This window comes from Oncorhynchus masou, chromosome 15 (genome assembly GCF_036934945.1).
Source record: "Oncorhynchus masou masou isolate Uvic2021 chromosome 15, UVic_Omas_1.1, whole genome shotgun sequence".
Taxonomy (NCBI): domain Eukaryota; kingdom Metazoa; phylum Chordata; class Actinopteri; order Salmoniformes; family Salmonidae; genus Oncorhynchus; species Oncorhynchus masou.
In genome coordinates this window covers 37,272,845-37,278,844 of record NC_088226.1, presented here as the reverse complement: position 1 = coordinate 37,278,844, position 6,000 = coordinate 37,272,845, and the positions used below count along the sequence as shown (strand labels likewise).

At 37.7% G+C, this 6,000-nt stretch overlaps 1 pseudogene; it reads left to right on the top strand.

Moving 5' to 3' along the window:
• The first annotated feature begins 1,632 nt into the window (after positions 1 to 1,632).
• Positions 1,633 to 6,000, top strand: part of LOC135555090 (pituitary adenylate cyclase-activating polypeptide type I receptor-like) — a 62,482-nt pseudogene continuing 58,114 nt past the window's right edge.

Sequence of the window (6,000 nt, the reverse complement as noted above, 5' to 3'; positions counted from 1 at the left end):
AACTTTCTACCCACCGACGTCGTAATAACTCAAACAAGAGCAAAAAGAAAGAATTTGGCAGATAGAGTGGGAGGGTTGTCACAGCATCCTCACATACGCATTCCTTTGGTCCAGGCCCGCTCAGCCAACTAGCTCCCTGTCCACTCAGTCTGTTTTTTCAGACTTCCTGGTAGTTTGACATGAGAGAAACATTTTGAGCAGTTTTATCTGGAAATAATATTATGGGTAATCTTTTGATTAGAATCAGAATGACTGTTCGGGACCTTTTAAGAAGTCACAATTTGGTTACAATATCGTGGCCAATAAATTTGAACATTTTATGTAAAGATCAGTTTGGAGTCACTATTTCACGTTATTGAACCAGAGTAATTTCTTGAGTAAAAGTTAAAAATCTACTAGAATTTTAAAAAGTGGGGTGTATTTACATGAAATATTAGTTTGCATTCATGTTATTTATTTTGATTTTAACCTCCAACTTGAAATATATATATTTTTTAAATAATAAAATAATACAGTTGGCATTGAAAAATATATTTTGGTTTCAACAAGTATAGTATTTTTCCATTGAGAAAACCTAACTCTTATGTGTAATCACTTGAATTATTTGTATTTTTAAGTTGATCCAAAGAGTTGTTATTTTTATAGTGTAGGTCCCTATATACTCCCCATGCTAATGTCCTGGCATGGCGACTAAGCCTAAAGGTAATCCAGTTCATTAAATGTCTATGGTTGAGGACTGCCTGTGTTTGGACTCTATGGAAAAACAATGAATTAACGTGAATGGAAAATCAGTAACTAACAATCATATGTTAAAGATACAGATCATGTTGAGTTGCCAAATTAGAGCTATGGGGGCCTCATATCGTTTGTAGCCTATATACTTGATGAAGTATGTAGTGTATACGCACATAGTATTATTATTTTTATTTTTTTATGTATTTGACCTGTAAGCCTGTTTGAGGTGGGGGGGGTTGTCTGTTAAATAGACCTCAAGGTCATTTTCTGACACCTACAGAAGTATCTCTCCGGTCTCCAGCACTGTACCAGCAGAATGCACAAGCCTCGCGGGACAATAAAATGCATGTATGCTTAGGTCTACTGCAATTATGCTTACCATGGTTTCCCTAATGTTTAAGTATTTAACATTAACAGTGGATATAAAACACTTTTATAACATCAGAAGCCAGTGGACAAACTACGGTCGTTCTTTATCTCCAAGGAGGACAAGCACGTCTACTACTCCGAGTGTGCGTGTGCGCTGCGCTGTACTGTACTGTAGCTGGCTTTTGAGTAGGAGGCGCGCACCTCATTCACTCAGTCGAGTCCTGTCTCTTGTACGAGTATGACGAAGTCTTGCTAGGAACTAAGCCCAGCATAACTGCGCTGGAGAAACCCCGCAAAACTTCCGAATAACGGCGACAAGAAGGGTTACATACAGGCAAATGCCAAATCTGTGGATAATAGACTGAAAGAGAATCAAACAATACTAGTTTTCGTTCATGAGGTAGAGAAACAACTAACCAGTGTTTCATTAAATAATTAGGATACTTATTTAGAGCTATGTCAATGCATTGTACTATTCTTTGAACCATCTGTTATACTAAGAAAAGGAGTAATTAATTATAAAGGACAATGTTACTCACTAAAACTTCGTCGTTGAAATGGATACGCACGTTATTTGCTATTTGGCTGCATCCGATTGTATGGGGAACGGTAAGTAGATGCTTTTATAACATTATTTCGACCTCTTAATTGCGAATCAATTTAATCATCAATATAGCATATTTTATACAATGCTCTATAACACACTATCCAAACTACACATTATTTCTATAGGTTAAATGAGAGAATTCTAAAAACTTAATTTCCCTGATTATTAGGCTGCAACACTGAATCTTTCATCCAGTCTTACAGATCATTGTTCTTCCAATTGTCATCATAGTCCCAGGATCCGGCTGGTTATTGTTAAGTTAATTTCCTTTGAGAAAGGATCGTGCTGATTCTGGTGTGCTCCGGTGCCAACCACGGAGACCGGGACACAGCGACTGTGTCTAACAGTACTCCGTGCGGTCCTCGTACAGTATAATTTTTCTGAAGGCGTAAATGAGCAGCAAGAGTCCCGTTCTCCGGTGCGGACTGTGAAAGAGACTTGAGTGTCTCCCGTGTCTCTATTAGGACACATGTCCTTGGCATCTCCCTGTAGTGTTCAAAGTCAAGCAAAAAGAAAGTGTAAACATATTAATGTTATCTTTCAATAGGGGAAAGACCCACAACTAGGGTAACTTGGGGGGGAAACGCCCCCCTTAAGGGAAATATTTGGTCAAATTTAAATATGTACATATTGGCGATCCCCGGAACACATTTTGAAGGGAAATAATTTAGCAGAATATTGGTTGTTGTTTTTCAATAAAAAATAAAAACTTGCCCCTTTAGGATTGTGTTCAAACAATTGTTTACCTTTTTATTTTGAATTTGAGTAATTGACTTTTAAAAGCGAAAGTCTATGTGTCTTATTTTCATTAATTTAATCAATTATCAGAGCAAAATTACATTGGACATTCTCACTAAGATGAAGTTTTGATGTATGGACCCTTTATTTTCACCCTTCCTGTCCAAATCATCTTAAAGTGTCTCCAAATGGATTGTGTACATCAAAGAAGTTACTTTTAGATGATTTGGAAAATGTTAATATAACTAACAAATTTCTGTAAATTTACAGCAACACTTAGTTAGCTACTGTAATTCTATATTACAGTACTGCAAAGGGCAATGCATTATAGGGGCTCAATGTCATTCCGCTACGCTGCGAAAATTACAACACAATTATACAGTAAAGTAATGTATTACCTGTTTTGCTATATATTTACAGCAGCATACTGTGCATTATGGTGCATTGTGGGAAAATGTTCTTGGTTGCTAAATAATCTCTGGCTCATTAACATATTTTGAAGCATGCCTTGTAAGAGGCTAGATTTGTTGCACCCATTAGTGAGAATGCTATATCCCACAGAATACAGTACCATACCATTTTTTGGGACTAAATCTGCTGTGCGGCTAGAAATTTGCAGTATATTTGTACTATACTGTAATTTTTGAGTTCCAAAAAGTTTTTGTGAGTGCATGGTGTTGTGGCTCATGGTGTTGTGGCTCATTAACAGTGGTCCCTGCAGTGTACGCTCAAACCGGTGTGATTAGAACACTTAGAACGTCCAGTTTCGATTGACACAACAATCAGCATTTGAGCTGGACACTTTTTTTTACAAACATTTTGCATAAACACAGTCCATACAAAGTTATGTCCAGAATGTGACCAGTTTATTTTGGGATGCAATGTTCAGACATTCACAGAAGTAGCACAGCATAACACCATCATCCAAACCGGAAAATGTAGGCTACATTTGTCCAAGCGCTAACTGAGGAAAGATTGAGGTAACACAAGCGGTCATATTTTTATAACTCTCAGCTGACAGAAACTACAAAATTAATTATCTAATAGCAATTACTATATATAATTAATCACATCATGGGTGAACTCACCATTGATTGAAATAATTGAGTAAAACAGTTTCTAGAAATCAAAAGGAATCCAATGATGGGTAGTTTTTGCGAGCCGTCTGTTTTTTTGTTGTTGCATCAACCAAACATAATAAGAGGAGACAAGATGAGTTTGGTCTGTTTGCAGTATGCATGTTGAAGGGGTTGTGTCATCTATGGTCATTCACTTCCCTTCATTCCCTTCCTGAAGTTTACCCGAAAGATGAGTGACCCATTTCTTTACCTCATTATAACATCTTTGGTCTGACAGATGTTTTACGTGACACCCAGAATGCATTGTATAGTGTCAACAAACATGATGCCACACATAGTTGGCAAATAGCTTAGCATTAGCTCATCATAATCAGTACAACCTTCCAAAAATGATTTTACACACATAGGTGTCCATTACAATCTATGCAATAATCGGAATGCATTATTTGACACCAGTAGTTGAAAACATGTGAATAAAACAGTAAATACATTATGCTCCATACATGTATACTGTATGCACCTACAGTAGAAACAACAACACAATATACATAAAATAAAGAACTTACTTTTATAGGAACGCACCCATGTCTAAAGTTATTATTTGTAAGGAAAACGACAGGGACTGCAATGCCAGCGCCAGCCAGAACATTTTCCAAGACTGCACAAATGTCTGCATACTTGATCTGCACAAACATTGGTGAAGTGTGTAGGCTCTGCTCGAAGAGAGAACCCACGAAGAGATACGTTTCTCCGGCTCAGTAAAGCCTCAAACATAAATTGTCCGCAACGCTGAAATGGGCTAATTCTATGTGAATTAATGAGGAGGCGGATCACACCTCAATTCAAACTGTTAGAAAATACAACTTGTTAGAAAAGAAGTTGAAATTGACAAGTTTAAACATAGCTAGCCTATAGATAATTAGCTGCAGCGCATATTATATGTCCTGCTGCGTAATAATCACATTTTGGAAAAGTGAGTGCATTCTGACATCACGTGCATAAATCAACTCTCACTGGGGCGACCGTTAGAGATATTTGGAACTCGCATATGAAAAGGTTAATACATTTTGAGGGTTGCCTATACTTGTTGCACCCGTTAGTGCGATTGCTGTACCAATTTGAGTGGCATGTGGTAGTAGTTCCCTAACACAGAAGTGTCCAGGAGGGCATGAGACGAAGGAATGTGTGTGTGCGTGCGTGCGCGCGCGCAGGGCTGGAGATCGAAGGTATCTGGCATGAGAAAGGCAGGGTGAGGTTGCCAGGGTCAGAGTAGTACAGAAAGTGTTGAATGATGAAGCTGTGAAGAGTGGTAGAAGATGGTAAAGGGTGAGGGATCCTGAGAGGATTCCTGTGAGTAGGCAGAGACCAATAGAGTGATGGGAATAATATGTGCTTCAGTATGGTGGGTTGCTTAGCATTCATAGCCATGGTTGTCAACTGTACTGCAGAAATGGATGTAAATCACAGAAAATAAAGGTTGTGGTGGCAGTTGCAAAGAAGTACTTGGGATTGAGAGGTTTTACTGCAGAAGAGTTGCAGGGGGTGTTGAGTTGGATTAGATGGGGTTAAATAGTGGAATGGGGTGGCTTTTTGTTTTGTTTTGAGGGCTAATAGTTGGCAGGGTAATTTTCCCTTTTCTCAATTTTGTATTACCGGAATGTTATGTAGGTAGGCCTTGACTGGCCTCACACTCCAGTACAGTAGGTGGCGGTGTATGCACCTAAAAGTTGGATGAACTGTTAGCAATTGTTGTAACTATTTTACAATACAATTTAACACAATCTTGCCATATATTTACCGCAGCATTCTGTAAATTAGAGAGAACATATTTTTAGACATGCCCCATGTAAGAGGCACCCGTTAGTGAGTGCTGTACCAATTGATGTGATATGTGGTAGTAGTGTTTTAACTTAATATATTCAGGAGACAGGTCAGAGTGACAGTGTCTTAAACCTGTAGTGGTTGAATAGAGGTTAAGCTGTGTCCTTTTGATATGTTCTGCCTTGTAATCAAAGCCAGTTTGGAATTCTTTGTTTAGGGTTCTAGAAGTGCAAGTGATATGAAACACCAAATACTCATAAATATGCTGCAGTATACAAATACCTAGCAGCCAACTTGCTTGAACTAATCCCAAGTAATTAGTCAAATACTAACATGATTACAGTAGAATTGACTTCATTACAGTATATTAGGATAATTTCACAGTATTGTAGCATGACACTGTGCTGTATTTTAATGTAACTTACAGAAAGATGGTGCAAAGATACATCCAAAATATATCCCATTACAATTACATTATAGTTTGAAGACCAATGTATTCTAAACTACAACAACATTCCTAGTAACGGTTACAGAAACATTTTCCTTGCCATAACTGTTAATATATATTATTAATTATTTGATTAGATTTTTTCTTTTGCAAAGCACACTGTTGGGTATTATTCTAATGAGCTCCGCACTCAAACGATTTGC